The sequence below is a fragment of the Neovison vison genome, chromosome 11 (assembly GCF_020171115.1).
Source record: "Neovison vison isolate M4711 chromosome 11, ASM_NN_V1, whole genome shotgun sequence".
Classification (NCBI taxonomy): domain Eukaryota; kingdom Metazoa; phylum Chordata; class Mammalia; order Carnivora; family Mustelidae; genus Neogale; species Neogale vison.
The window spans coordinates 37926816-37943731 of NC_058101.1; the positions used below are offsets into that span (position 1 = coordinate 37926816).

Below are 16916 nucleotides of genomic sequence, written 5' to 3' on the forward strand. Positions count from 1 at the left end.
CTCAGGGTCCTGGGATCGAGCCCCACATCAGGCTCTCTGCTCAGTGGGGAGCCTGCTTCCTCCTCTCTCTCTCTGCCTGCCTCTCTGCCTACCTGTGACCTCTGTCTGTCAAATAAATAAATAAAATCTTTAAAATAAATAAATAAATATATGAATAAAGGGACTCAGGAGGATGAAATATAGGAAGTTGATACTGTGTGACAAGGTTCTTAGTTTTATCTGTACACTGCTTGGCTCCTGTTTTCCATCATACAATCTCCCCATAAGGTTTGAAGCAGTATTTCATTGGGCTATACACCCACACCATTTGTCTTTCTACCCAGTCACCATCCCAACCTGCCTGAATACTTCACTCTTCAGTTACTTCAGGATAAACAGGAATTAGATCATCTATATCAAAAGTGCTAAGTGGTGGCAAAAATGTAAAAAATGGTGTAAATAAAAATAAAAAAAAACATGGTTTTCTTTATTACTGGCAGTAGTCATAAAAAGAATAAAATTGTGTTAATCATAACTGAAAATCTCATTTAGTTTTCAATATATTGCATTGTCAAGATGATATAGTTTTCTTCTTCCACAGATTACATATAATTACAATCAGTTTATTCATACATATACTTCCTTCTTATAAGTACTTATGAACAAAAGTTTCATCAAATGCGTTTGCAATGTCTTGAAGAAAGTAATTATTGACTGAAACCAAAGAAACATAAAAAACACACAAATTTTCCAAAAATCTGTACTATAATCCACGAAAAAGCCTATAAACTCATCCTTGGGTTCTTCGCCTAAAATTTAGTTGAAAATTTATTCATCGCAGCCTACATAGTTGTATTTTAGTTCGATTCTTTTCTCAGGGAAAATTGAGTTCACAACTATTTATTTACTCTATCCACACTGAGAAAAAAGAAAAATCAAACGTCAGTCTTGGCACCAAGCACTGAGAAAAATGAATGCACCTTTCCTGCCATATTTCTTGTAGGAATGACTATCCCGAAATCCTATATCAGAGAACATGCTTGTGTTCATCTAACTTTGACCTTGGCACAGTCATATACATATAAATGTCACCAAAGAGGTTCTGAAGGTTCTTAGAATAGCTACCAGTGATCTTGGTCTTAGAAGTTCCTGCTGGATTCAGGAATTTAGGGTTTGAGGAATTGTGAAGAATCAGCTTATCTCACCTGAACTCTAAGATTTCAGTCCGTGGGAGTGTATTTGCCCATGGGGCTGGAGGGAAGATACTTTTCAGTACACTAAATATCCTACTACTTTTCCTATTAGTCCTATCTTCAGCTTAAATGAGTCCAAAGCTAACCTAGAAGGGCATGAGATATTCAAAGGATAAAACTTAAGTTGTATTCAATCTGAATGTGCATTTTTAAAACTCATCCATCCTTTCATACTTTTAAAATGTTTCCTGTAAATATATCATTTTTGGTTCATTCATTCTTCCAAGAAAATTTTAAGGAGCACCAATTCCTGTCTCGTGTGTTATGGGCTCAATACTGCGTAGAATTGACATGCCCACGTGCTGGGGATTGCACTAAGGTAGGACAGCTGCAAGCAGCTTTCCAAGAAGGTACAAACCACAACTTCAAAATGCCATGGAAAAGTGGGAATAAACACAAAGTGATATGAATTAGGTTCATAATTTAATTAAACACCATGAATAGAATTTTTATAAAAAGGGAGAATCAAGGAGGCCAGCCTACAGATAAATGAAGAAGGTTTTGCAGGGTTCAGATATGCTAGGTGGCATGAACTGTTTGGCACCAGAGAACGTTTGGTTAAGGCATAGTTTTACATTTTACATTGCACAAGGCTGGGCGGACTAGTGGCTAAAAGCACCATTTTTGATGCAGGTCGGTAAGTGCCCACTATTAGTGCAATAGAAATAGGAGAAGAGGGACACCTGGATGGTTCTGTCATTTAAGTGTCTGACTTTGGCTCAGGTCATGATCTCTTTGTCCTGGGATGGAGTCCCACATGGGGCCCCCTGATGAGCAGGAAGCCTATTTTCCCTTTCCCTCTGCCTCTCTTCCCATGCTTGTGTTTTCTCTCTCTCTCTCTTTCTCTCAAATAAATAAATAAAATCTTAAGAAAAAAAGGAATAGGAGGAGAAAAGAAACACAGTTTAACAATTTTCATAGATGTGGATTGGAGAGTATAACAGACCAAAATAGATTTATAGTTCATTCATTTTTTGAGTATAGTTGACACAATGCTATATTAGTTTCAGGTTTATAACTTACTGATTTGACAAGTTTATACATTATATTATATTCACCTCAAGAATGGTTACTATCTGTTCCATTACATCACTATTACAATATCATTGACAGTATTCCTCATGTTCTGCTTTTTTATTCCCTTGACTTACTCATTCCATAACTGGAAGCTTATATCTCCCACTCCCCTTCTCCCATTCTGCCCAGCCCTCCACTCCCTCTCCCTTTGACAACCATCAATTTGTTCTTCATATTTATTTTTCTGATCAAAAATTCAATTTCGATATACTATTCTAACAATAGAAGTAATTATGATATAAATAGATCCCTAGGTGAACCCATGAGTTCATTCATGTATCATCTTTGGTACTATATTTCCCCAATGTAACTTACTTCTGAAAGACATTTAAAAAGACAGAGCATAATATATAAAGTAATCAAAGCCCATGAAACTATTCTCCAGAATTAACTCTTGCTAATATCCTGTTTATTTGATTTGTTTTTCTTAAAAGAATCAAAGCATTACAATTAAAGATGAAGCCTCTCATCTCAGTAACACTCCTATTCCCTTTCTCTATGAACCCAGTGTCTTCCTCTACTACATGAACTTAGTATATGAATAGATATATAGTAAATATATCTCTTCATCACACACACACACACACACACACGCACACACACACACTAAATATACCTGTTCATCATCTATACACACACAGAGGAAATATTGCTTCGCGAAGTTTTTTTTTTTTAAACCTACATATAATTGTATATAGTGTACATATCCTGCAACTTGCTTTTTTCACTTCACATTAGGTTTTTGACATCTACTAATAACAGATATTTAAATAAAGCTGAATCAGAAGTCTGGCATAAAAAAAACCTTTATATTTATCTTGTTTGTCTGTTGATGGAATGTAGATCCTTTAACATTAAACATCATTCAACAGTAAACAACCCTCTTTATAACTGCAAATAACGTTTCTCTAGGGAGCTTGTAAATACGGTTTCTAGGTTGAGGGTATAGATACTAGTGCTTCTAAACTGCTCTCCATTCTGTTTCAGTCCATTACTATTCCCAGCAGCATTTGTGGGAATGCGTTTGTCTGTAGTTTTAGTAGTATTACTATCTTCTTTTTTCTTTTTACCAATACTATCAATAAAGTCATTCTCATTTTCATTTGCATGTTTGATGAAATTGAAATTCTCATTTTTGGTTATTAATGATGTTCAGCATCTTCTCTATTAACTATTTAGGTTTTTTTTTTTTTTCTTTTTTGTGAATTATCTGTTCCTTTAGCCTTCCTTTACTGAAAGATTGCTTTATTGAAATGTAGATCTCCTCTCAGCCTTAGGATTTTAGTAAAATCATTTAATATATACAATATATCATTATATGATTACCTATACTTACTAACACATGATGTATTATGCATGATACAGAATATAGATGTATGCACAACAAATAAGACCTTTATATGTAGACATAAAAGTGTATATACATATGTGGGTATACATGCATATATACAAACTCTCAGTATGACTTTTTAAATTTTGCTCTTGACTTAATATATGCATACACTGTTCTCTTTTTGTTCATTTGTCTGCCTTAGTTATACCGTCAAGGTAGTTTTCATGTATTATGCATTCTGCATCTTATGAATTACTCTCCTGGGGGGGGCTGCCAAATGAATACTCCCCATGGCTGACTTTATCTTAGAACAAGGGTCCTGAGCCTTCCTTATTGCAAGCTTTCCTTGATACCACATCTCTTTTATGTGAACAGCCTGTGAGGCGTGACACATAAGCTCAAGAGGTCCCTAAACACAGTTTGGGTCCATGTCATATTCTTTTACCCTAACCCCTCTTTGTTCCTGTATGTATCAGGAGATACATAGCCTTACTAGGTTTCCTTGATGAAGGCAGAACTTGTTAATCGAAAATTAGGCCTAAATGTGCAATTTACCATTTGTCATGATACATAAAACTTAACAATGGACCTCTTTTTGCAGCATGGTAAATTTCTCTTTAGTGATATGTGTTGGCTCTTGGAAAATGGAGAAAGAATAATTAATTCAAATCAGAAAGTGACAATTCCATTCAAGTCTTGTGGAAAGATTCATCGCCCGAAATTAAGTTATTTATCTTAAAAACTCACATTTTACTTTGCAAAATTTCAAAGAAAATTGCAATATCCAAAGTATCATATTCCAATAAAATAAGAACATCCTTATAGCAAATTTAATTCTAACACAAATAAGAAATCTCAGGAACTAAAATAATTTTAATTTACGGTAGATTATTAAAGGCTTGTTAGGAGTTTATGAAATATTCTTCCATGAGGTGACTAATGTAGTGGGCATAAATAGAATAAAGAGATCCTATTAAGAATTTTAACAAATATGATGGGAGTCTGGGTGGCTTAGTTGGTTAAACAACTGCCTTCAGCTCAGGTCATGATCCCAGGGTCTTGGATTCAAGTCCCATATCGGACTCCCCCTGCTCTCCGAGGAGCCTGCTTCTCCTTCTCCCTCTGCCTGCCACTATCCCTGTTTGTACTCAATCTCTTTCTCTGTCAAATAAATAAAAAAAAAAATTATAAAAAAAGAATTTTAACAAATATGAAATTAGAAATCTAACTCCCACAGCTGTGGATTATTTTTTCCTAAGTAGCACAGCTGAAATTTTAGAAATGGTCTCTAAGTGGGAGGAAGTGTCAATTAATTAGTTCATCCAACCATTTTCCATTCATATCCTAGCCAGTCTGGGATAGAGGTTTAGATCATTAGCTTATCTTTTAGGGATAGGGTCAAAAAAGTTGGCAATGGCCTGTGGATTTGTGAATTATACTCTTTTCTTTTTTAAAAAGGAACATATTTGAGACTGACTTGCAGTTTTGGCTTCTTATACTTTGAAAAAGTTGGCATAAAAATTATTTTGTGATTTCATTCCAAAATGAAAGCCAGTGGTTCTCAATGTTTGGTGCGTCTGAGAATAATTCTAAGTGATTTTTTTAAAATGAGGATCATATATTTTTATTTTTTAATTTTTATAAATTGTTTTTGTTTTCTTTTAAATAGAAAGTATTTTTTTAGCGGTAAAGATACAGATGTCATGAAAAGAAGGGCCATCTGTACCCCAGTGTTTATAGCAGCAATGGCCACGGTCGCCAAACTATGGAAAGAACCAAGATACCCTTCAACAGACGAATGGATAAGGAAAATGTGGTCCATATACACTATGGAGTATTATGCCTCCATCAGAAAGGATGAATACCCAACTTTTGTAGCAACATGGACGGGACGGGAAGAGATTATGCTGAGTGAAATAAGTCAAGCAGAGAGAGTCAATTATCATATGGTTTCACTTATTTGTGGAGCATAACAAATAGCATGGAAGACATGGGGAGTTAGATAGGAGAAGTGAGTTGGGGGAAATTGGAAGGGGAGGTGAATCATGAGAGACTATAGACTCTGAAAAACAATCTGAGGGGTTTGAAGTGGCGAGGGGGTGGGAGGTTGGGGTACCGGGTCGTGGGTATTATAGAGGGCACAGATTGCATGGAGCACTGGGTGTGATGAAAAAATAATGAATACTGTTATGTTGAAAATAAATTAATTAATTTAAAAAAAAGAAAGTATTTTTTAGAGAAGTTTTAAGTTTAAAGCAAAATTGAGCAGAAGGTACAGAAATTTCCATATACCCTTGGTCCCCATACAATCTATAGCCTTTCCCACTGTCAACATCCTACAACAGGATTATAATGTTTTTACAACTGATGAACCTGCTATCATTACAAAAGTAATGATACTATATTGAGACATTATAATCCAAAGTCCAAGGTTTACATTAGGTTACACTCTTGGTGTTGTACAGTCTATGGGTTTTAACTAGTGTTAATGACATGTATCCTTCACTATAGTATAATATAGAATATATTTCATTGCCTTCCCCCACCCAGTCCTCTGGGCTTTACTTATTCTTTTCCCCTTCCCTTTTAATCTGGAAAAAACTGATCTTTTAACTTTTTATTTATTCTCAGTTTTGCCTTTTTCAAAATTTCATATAATTGGAATCATACACTATGTAGGCTTTTCAGATTGGCTTCTTTCACTTAATAATATACATTTAGGCACCCCATCTTTGGCACATTTTTGCATCAAGTTGTTTTTTTTTTTCTCATTGTTGACAATTTTTTTTGGAAGATTTGTTTACTTATTTTAGAGAGAGAGAGATAGAGAGAGAGAGAGAAAGTGTGTGTGCATGAATGGGAAGGGGGCAGAGGGAGAGAGAAAATCTCAAGAAGAGTCCTGATTGAGCGAGGAGCCTCATGCTGGCCCCATCTCCCAACCCTGAGATCATGACCTGAGCCAAAACCAAGCCAAAACTCAGACGCTTCACCAACTGGACCACCCAGGTGCCCCTACAATTAAACTTTCTTTATCATATATATCTTTTGCAAGTATTTTCTCCTAGTCTGTAGCTTATCTTTTTATTCCCTTGACAGTATCTTTTGCAGAGTAAAAGTTTTCAATTTTAGTGAAGTCCAGCTTATCGATTATTTCTTTCATGAATCCTACCTTTAACGTTGTATATTAAAGGTCATCGACACATCCAACATCTTCTAGATCTTCTCTTATGCTACCTTCTGGGAGTTTTATCCTTTTGCATTTTACATTTAGTCTTGTGTTTCACTTTGAGGTAATTTTTGTGGATGATCCGTTTGTTTGTATTTATATGAGTTTATTTCTGGGCTCTCCATTCTACTCCATTGATTTATCTGTCCATTCTTTTGTCACTACCACACTGTCTTGATTACTGTAGGTTTATAGTGATTCTTAAAATCAGGTTGCATCAGTCTTCCTCCTTTCATATTGCATTGGCTATTATAGGTCTTTTGCCTATCCAAATAGATTTTGTAAACTTTAGAATAAGTTAATGCATATCCAGAAAATAAGCTGGTGATATTTTGATTGGGATTGTGTTGAATCTGTAGATCAAATTGGGAACAGCTGACATCTTGCTTATGAGTCTTACTATCTGTGAACATGGAATATTGCTCATTTATTTAGTTCTTTTTTTATTTCCTTTTTTTAAAATTGTAAATTATAGAATTATAGAATATTTTGGACTCTAAGAAAGAACAATAATAAGCTTTAATATTCTTGAGATAATTTTGGTTTATGATAGGGTTGCTGGATTCTAATTGGGGTGAAGAAATTTCTATTAATACTTCTTTTCAATAGAGGATATGGCCTCCTGTTTCATTTACGTTTCATGTAGGAGTCTTGTACAACTGAGATGTGAACCACCTTGGATCTCAGGTGTCTTCTTAGATTTGTCAAAGTTTGTAGTTCTCTTCATATAGATCTTGTATATAATTTGCTCAATTTATACGTGAACATTTCATTTTGGGAGGTGCTATTGACTTTTGTATGTTAAACTTATATCCTGAAACTTTAGTATAATCTGTTATTAATTACAGGAGGTTTTTTTGTTTTGGTTTGGTTTTAGGTTTTTCGGTTGTTTTTTTTTTTTTTTTTGGTCTAGTATTTTGAATTTCCACATAAGAAATCATGTCATCTGCAAAAAGACAATTTTTTCTCTCATTCCCAAACTCTGTGCCTTTTTATTTCCTTTTCTGGTCTTACTTGGTCTTACTGTTATTAGTTAGGGCTTCTAATATGATGTTGAAATGGTGTAGTGAAAGGAGACATCCTTACCTTACTCCTGATAGTAGCAAGGAAGCCTCAAGTTTTTAATTATAAACTGTAATGTTAGCTTAGATTCTCTGTAGATGTATTTATTCATTTGAGGAGGTTCCTTTCTATTTTTAATTCACTTCTATGAATGGGTATTGGATTTTATCTGATTCTTTTTCTGCATCTATTGGTATAATCATGTGACTTTTCTCATTTCATCTGTAGGTGTGATGGATTATATTAATTGATTTTCAAATGTTAAACTGGCCTTGTATACCTGGGATAAATCCCACTTGGTCATGGTATATAATTCTTTTTATACATTTTTGAATTTCACTTGCTAATATTTTATTGAGGAGTTTGACATCTATATTCATGAGAGACTTTTTTTTTTTCTTCTTTTTTTTCTTCTTATCTAGTTTTGGTATTAGGGTAATGCTAACCTCATAGAGTGAGTTAGGAACTATTTTCTCTGTTTCTATCTTCTTAAAAAGATTGTAGAGAATTGGTATAATTTCTTCCTTAAATGTTTAGTAGAATTCACCAGTGAGATTTTGAGTCTGTTCCTTTTTGTTTTAGAAGGTTGTCATTTATCAATTCAATTTCTTTAATAGATGTAGGCCTAATCTTCTGTGAGTTTGGACAGATTGTGACTTTCAAGAAATCAGTCCATTTCATCTAGGCTATCAACTTTGTGGGCATGGAGCTGCCCACTGTATTCCTTAATTATCCTTTTAATTTACATGGTATCAATGGAAATGTTCTTCATTTCTGATATTACTAATCTTGGTCCTGTCTCTTTTTTTCTTAGCTAGAGGCTTACCAATTTTATTCTTGTTTTTTTTCAAAGAAGAGCTTTTTGTTTCATAAGTTTTCTTTAATCATTTCCTATTTTCAATTTCATCTATTTCTACTCTATTATTTATTATATCTTTTTCTGTTGACTTTGAATTTCATTTGCTTTTCTTTTCCTAGTTTCCTAAGATTGGAACTTAGATTATTGATTCTAAATCTTTTTTCTTTTTTAATATATTCATTCAATGCTATAGACTCCCCTCTAAGCACTACTTTCAATGTATACCACAATTTTTGGTAAGTTATATATTCATTTTCATTGAGTTGAAATATTTTTTCATTCTTCTTGAGGTTTCTTATTTGATGAATATGTTCTTTAGAAGTGTGCTTGTTAGGGGCACCTGGGTGGCTCAGTGGATTAAGCCTCTGCCTTCAGCTCAGGTCATGGTCTCAGGGTTCTGGGATCGAGCCCTGCATTGGGCTCTCAACTCAGCAGAGAGCCTGCTTCCCCCTCTCTCTCTGCCTGCATCTCTGCCTACTTGTAATCTTTATCTTTCTGTCAAATAAATAAATAAAATATTAAAAAAAAAGAAGTGTTCTCTTTCATGTCCAAGTATGTTGGGATTTTCCAGTTGTATTTCTGTTATTTATTTCTAGTTTAATTCTAATATTGTCTAAGAGCATGCATTAGTGTAATTCTCTTATAGTCTGACAACATATGTTGTATAATTTCTATTCTTTAAATTCTTCAAGGTGTTTTTATAGCCCAGAATACGGTCTGTGTTGGTGCATATCCAGGATCATATTTTGGAAAATACCACTAGATTGTTATCATCATAACAATTTCTGTACTATACCAAGATGACAACTCTGAGATAGCATCTTCATTTTTCAATGAGATGTAATCTTTCTTTACATTCATTATTTCTCTTTCTACAGATGTATGATACTGCCACATATTGCCAAGATATTCCTCCAAAATACCAATAAAACATATTTTAACATTAAATTTTATTTGGTACCTCCACCTGTTTAAATTTCCAATAGAGATGTGAATGGAACTAACTGCCTAAGTCAAAGCTTATATGCTGGTCTTTATTAGAAGGTCAATCCCAAAGAACATGAGTAGAGACAAGTGGCGTGAGGAAGGGGAGAAAGAAGAGCCAATATAAAGATGCATCATCAGGTTTGTTGCTTCTTTGTATTAAGAGGAAAGTTGGCACAAACAGATTGACCTGAATAAAACTGACCGTAGAATATTTGCTTGCCATAATGGAGCTTGAGAGAGCTGGATCCCTTGAGCTCAGGAGTTTGGGATTGCAGTATGCTGCACCAATTCGAAATCACATCAACTTCAGCATGAATGTGATAAGCTGCAGGGACGGATCATTATTAAGTTAATGTTATCTAGCATGACAGCTAAGTCCTGGATTGGATATTTGGCATTTATAACAAATATTTACTACTTTTTACCACATTTATTTATTTTACCACATTTATTATTTAATTATTTTCCATTTTATATTATAAAAGCACAGCTATTTATAAATTTTAGATCTTTTTTTATAATAGGAAACTTTAAAAAATACCAAAAAAATCAACAGAACAATGAACTCTGCAGTAACTATCACCAAGTTTCAACATTGACCAACACAAGGCCAATATATTTTTACAGAATTATTGTATCCTTTTCTAAGTTATAAATAATCAGAACTAGAATGCAGCCAGAGGCATAATGGTCTTGATCAGGTTGGGGTACAAATGGAGGCCTAGCAAACCCATCAATTCAGGTGAACTCCAGGGCTTGGAATATTACCAACATACTTATTATGATAGTTAGTATTTACTTGCTGCTTTATCTTATCCAATCAATCACTGCATCAGCCTAAAGGAAGAATCTGCCTCTAAAAGTTGTTTTTGGAGAAATGCCTTAGTTTGGCTTTTTAGAATATTTGCTGACTTAGGTATATGAATGGTGACTAAATGGCTTTTGAACAAGATCCAGCTTATAAATCTAAGCTAATGGTAACTCACCAGTAAATAATACTCAACGTCTCTGATGAGTTAGTGTTTCTTACCCTTAGCATTACTTAATTGAAGAGAATAGAAATCTAAATCTAGATAAAGCAATTTATTATTGAAGATGCTCTGAATTGAATATCTGTGTGTTAGACCTGACCTGTGCAGACTAGTTGTTCAATAATTAAGAAGAATGATATTCACCAGGCCAGACTCCAGGATGCTGGCTTTCAGTAACCATCTGCTAATGAAACCCCTGAGAATTCCCACAGAGCAGAGAAAACAAACGTTACACAATTATGCCAGGCATTTCTCACTTCCTTTATAGTAATACACCATCCAATTAACAAACCTGGTGGGCCTGGGGATTCATAAAATTTTGAATAGAACCTTTAAGCTTTCTCAAACCAACTGCTAGGATTAAATATAAAAGGAAACAAGATCATTAGTTGAAAAACTTATCTATAAATATTTAATTCCTTGTCTTGGAATAGAACACCAAGTTTTAGTTCCTGGCATCGGATTACAGATTTGGGAGGGACCTTGAAAGGTCATGCAGTCCAGACCTCTGCCTCTGGGAAGAACTGTGTCCCGGACATGCTGGCAAACAGCTGGATCCCATTTCCCTAAAATCAATAGGAAGAAACAGGCATCCCATTCTTCGGTAATGCTCAAAAAGACTTAGGATGTAATGGCACCCAGTAGATTCCCTTATTCACAATTGACTTCAAATCTCTGAGACAGTCTTTATTTCTCCCTCCATTCTATGGCACACTAGTACTTCCTCCCTAAGATTGCCCATCACGTGCCTTGGGAAGGAATAAATTTCCAAATGAAAGTTTAGCCAAACACAACAACCTATGCTCTGCTCATAAACAGTATAGGGTATTGCCAGGTAGCACAATTTGACAGGCAACAGATCCCTGAGATATTTTCTCTTGAGGCCCTTTCATATTATATGGAATCTCACCAGAGAATACAGGTAATTAACTATCTATGATACTACTAAGTGTCAGGGTTTTTTTTTGGCTCAATTTTATTTCTCTGCATGAAAGTTTGGAGTAGTTAAGTTTTGTATTCCCTACCAGTTCACTAAATTCATTGTTGATTTTGCAATGAAGAGATTAATATAGAAAGGAATGTCTTCCCCTGTTAATATTTCTAACATTTCCTCAGACATGTGTTTGTATATAGTATACTCTCAGCTAATGTTCAAATGAATAAATGATGAAGGAAGAAATGAATGTACAAAAGATTGACAAAGCAATCTTTGAATAACCTGCAAGTTTATGAACTGAATTGCCTTTGCTTGATAATGCGCATTTTTCCATTTTGTTGCTGCTTTATCCTCCACCTAACTTTTTAATCCTACCATTGGTAATTTGTCCTTTTATTTTCTGGATTTCTGTAAGGGCACTCATACCTCTCTTGGCTAATCTTACACCTGCCCAATTGCAAAAATATAAGGCCAGGTGAGCCTCCTTTCTGACTTCCTTGCCTTCGAGTATCTTGCTTACATAATCTCTGTTCTTCTCTTTACACCAATGTCAATATAATCTCTTCATGAAATTGTGATGTGGGAAATAGTAATAAGGACATTTCTTTCAGTATCAATATCTTCATTGTAAATTGAGGATGAATTTGATGAATTGATGGGGGATATCTAACATAGTCTCAGAAAAATTTATTTGGAGGTTATTCAGTACTTTTCTTGTTATTGAAAAGCAATCAACAAAAATACAGGCTAAGGAATTAGTGGGTTAGAGGAGAATATGATCAGTAATGTTATTAAACAATGTGTAGAAGAGAGAATTACAAAAATGGAGATATAATATGTAAGAATTTTAGAATCTATCATATTTAACACTGGGAAAGGGGGTAGTTTATGGAGTGATTAAAATTTGTCTGAGTATTACCATAAATCAAAGCATTTAAAGAACTAGATGAGTGTGACAAAAACAATGAAAAAGAATTTTTAATGAAGTCAAATCCTTCTGAACAAACTCAGCATCATTTTGGAATTAAATTCTATCAACTCACACACTATCAAGTTATTTTTCAACTTCTACAGAACAATTTCAACGTTGAATGAAGGTGTTAATTATCTTTGTTGGAGCGTCATGTCCTAACTTGTTAATATTCCTAAAAGGCTGTCCCTGAAATAAAGCATTGGTTCTCTGATTTAAGAGCAGCTACAGCAGAAAATGTATTTAGTACACATGTCTTCCTTGCTTTGTGAGGTAGATGTTTTCATAGAACAAATCTAATCAAATTTTATAAACCAGTATTTTTCACTGATAAGGAGTTTTACTCTGGATCGATCGATCTATCTATTATCTATGTATTGGTTATTTATCTAGATGTTATATATGTATTTATCATCTTATCTGTATATTTCTTATATCTACTATCTATCTAACCAACTTACTACATAACTGCCTACCAAGTTAGGACTCTTACCATGATTTCCTCAAGAAACTACAGGCAATCACTGTCTTAAATATGTAAATATGTACGTTGAGTAAATTGTTTTATGTGTTGAGTTTCCTTAACGCACATGTACAAAGTCTCTGAACATATGCTAAAAGGAATTATCTATCAGCCCTACCTCACCTGTCAGAGGGGAGGAGAAAACTTTGGCAGCAAATCTCAACCAGCTGCTGATAAAACTATGAATGCCTAACTTACAAATTTCCTCTCTCAATACCTAGAAAGCAATAGAAAGAATTGACAGTTGGCCTGGAGCCATTTTATTGAAGCAATTACTAGAAATCAACTGATTCAACTCCAAAATGAAAAATAAATGGGATATGGTGGGATTTTGTCATAGCACAAAATCTGTATTAGCAACTAGAAAATGTTACAGTGTGATTATATGAATTTCATTTGGTAAAATGAAGGGGAATCAATATAGCACTCAAGAAAAATACTAAAGCTCCCAGAGAAAGAAATATGTAGAATGTGCCTGGCCTGCCACATATTATTACTATTTTTTAGACAGCCATTCAACACCTTGTTTATGTCAAATTCAAGGCAAACTGCAGAACTGGGTACTGTCCAAAGACATCTCCTCAGAGGAAAGGTCAGGGTCACACTTGGCAGATGGACGCTTTATTTTCCCCTCAGCATTTGGGAATGCAGCTTCTATCTGATGAAGCAGTGGGGCTGTCATCAAAGGGACCTGAAGCTGACCTCTTCCATTTGAAAAGATCCTGGACATGAGAGCAGAGAGAGATGATTTCCCTGATGCTGTCACCTTTGTGAACTGGTTCTCTAATGATGGGTGTATTTAAAACAATTCTGCAAATGATACCCAAGGGCATGGCTTCTGAGCAGATTTTGTCAGCTGCTTAAAGCAGGCAAGTTTTGAGAACACGCAATTTTCCTTTTCACCGCTGAGCCAGGCTGCCATTCTCTCTGAAAGCTATCTTCCCAACGTTCAGGTCTTTGTCTCCATCTCAAGAGCATTCTAATACCATGATTTCAGTCTTAGACATACCCATCCTGGCTTTTCTTCTTTGAAATTTTTAACATCTTTGCAAATTTATCTTAAGAAATTTGAAATACAGAGAACAATGCCAAAAAATTTCCATCTTATAATTCACCTCTATACTAAATTAGCAACTGTTAATATTTTGTTAATAGGACTGTTAACATTAACAACCGTTAACACTCTTTTTGTTGTTGTTGTTTCTCTAAGCACCTATTATTAAAAATGGAAAAAAAAAAAGTTTGACTTCTACCTCTCATCTCATGCCCCTCTTCTTAGCTTTTGGCAGTATCTTGAAGTCACTGTTTTATACTTCTAGTTTTCATAAATGTTTTATCCCTGGAAATTTGAGTTAAGTTTTTTACAATTCACTCAATTTCATGCATTGATCTGCACTAAGTTGTATTTTTTATTTCATGTTATCTATGATTACCTCCTGGCAATGGCTGAACGTTGCCCCAGAACTGTAAGCAACCTTGCCTGTAAGACTCTGTGCAATGATTTATAGCCACAATTCATCTGCTTTTTAGGAAAGAGTTTCTTGTTGAAAAAGTCTGTTTGTAATAATAAAATTACTACTAATAATGTTAATAACAGCAATCATTTATTGAGTATATGCTATTTACCAAACACTGTTATAAACACTTCATATCCATTATCCCACTAAATTCATGCCAATTTTACTGTTGAAAAATAAAACTTTTATTAAACTGAAATCTTCGTTTGGAAGGCAAAGTAATTATTTTGTAATACCTATTTTCCAAAAGTCTCATTTCATTCTTCTTTGTCAAATACAGTTGTTACCGGTTGTTGATTACCTACTTGTGTCAAATGTATGCCCTCCGTAATTCTGGTACTCACTGCAGCACTGCAGTGTTATTACAGGTAAGTGTTATTAACCTATTTATAGAAGAAGAAAATAAAAACTCAAAGAGTTACATGCAACTTGCTCAAGGTCACACAGGTAATAATGAGGGGAGGTAGGGTATAAGCTTCGGGTATTTTTTCCAAATCCATTTATTATTATTGACTATATTGCACAATAAGAGCTTCAGAGTTATGCTTTCCAAATAAGAGAATTAATGTAGCAAGAAAAAAATTTTGTTTTGTTATTTGCCTTTCCCTCTAGCACTATTGAAACATTGTAAGGAGATCCTATTAATTTTAATAAATGCTTTTGCATACACAAGGATTTTCCATTCAAGATCCCTTTTCAAACATATTTAAGAAGTGCAAAAAAATTCCCCAACACAGTTCAGAAGGCAGTCTTGTAACGTGTTTGTAAATTTCTGATCCCAGACTGATGCCCAAAAAATTCATCATAGGAGAAATACACTCAGATAGAGGTTTCTCTCTCAGGATTAAAATAGGAAATGGCAAATGTGCTTGGCCATCTACACTGAAACTGAGAAAATTTAAAAATATATATATAATTTCATAAAAGAATAAAGCTTAAATAGTTATTTTTAAGATCTTAAAGTGCACATAGATTATGCATTTCTTTTTTATTTTTTTTAAAGATTATTTATTTATTTATTTGACAGAGAGAGATCACAAGCAGGCAGAGAGGCAGGCAGAGAGGCAGAGAGCCCGATGCGGGCCTCGATCCCAGGACCCTGAGATCATGACCTGAGTCAAAGGCAGCGGCTTAACCCACTGAGCCACCCAGGCACCCAGATTATGCATTTCTTATGTAACCCCCTCACCCTTAACATTTAAAAAGTCACAGCAAGGAGTGTTGAAGTAATAGAATTTTAAGGATTCAGGACAATTTTATCCCCAGAGATGTATTTTTAGTAATGGATAATGCATAAACGGCTGTATGGGCCCCAGCTCGTCCTAACGTCTGACTTACCCAGACTATTTGGCACAGTAATTAAAAGTCAGTGCTTCATTAAGGCTGACTCCAGAGAAAAGGAAATATATTTGATCTCCTTCTTTAAGACCATAAGAATAATACACCAAAATCTATGGCTGATAATAATGTAATGCATCTCATTTTATCTTATGTGAAATTTTATTTCAACCAAGAAAGAAGCTCATTTTGTTTTTTGTTTGTTTGTTTGTTTGTTTTTAGAAAATCTATTATAAAAGGTTTCAAGTAATGTATTTATTTATTCAGAGAAAGAGAGAGCAGGTAGGGGCAGGGAGAAGGAGAGAGAGAGAGAGAGAGAGAATCTTTTTTTTTTTTTTTTTAAAGATTTTATTTGTTTATTTGACAGACAGAGATCACCAGTAGACAGAGAGGCAGGCAGAGAGAGAGAGAGAGAGAGAGGGAAGCAGGCTCCCTGCTGAGCAGAGAGCCCGATGCGGGACTCGATCCCAGGACGCTGAGATCATGACCTGAGCCAAAGGCAGCGGCTTAACCCACTGAGCCACCCAGGCGCCCGAGAGAGAGAGAATCTTGAACAGGCTCCATGCCCAGGGTAGAGCCCCATGCAAGGCTTGATCTTACAACCAGAGATCATGACCTGAGCCAAAATCAAGAGAGTCAGATGCTTAACTGACTGAGCCACCCAGGTGACCCTGAAAGGTTTCAAATAATTTAAAATGTCTTTTGTCTACTGTACAAGTTAGGGAGGGAAAACTTTACGGAGGTCCCGAGAAAAAGCACTAAGATTCAATGTGTGTATGGGATACAGGAAGGAGATTCTAATGAGGCAGAGTAGGGAAGGTATT

At 34.8% G+C, this 16916-nt stretch overlaps 1 long non-coding RNA gene across 2 annotated transcripts in view; it reads left to right on the forward strand.

Annotated features, from left to right (window-relative positions):
- Positions 1 to 16916, forward strand: part of LOC122889592 — a 102487-nt gene that overhangs the window by 51755 nt on the left and 33816 nt on the right. For both annotated transcript variants that reach the window (XR_006380947.1, XR_006380946.1), the window contains one exon: positions 15035 to 15122. This is a non-coding gene — a long non-coding RNA (uncharacterized LOC122889592). The remainder of the gene's footprint in view (positions 1 to 15034; positions 15123 to 16916) is intronic.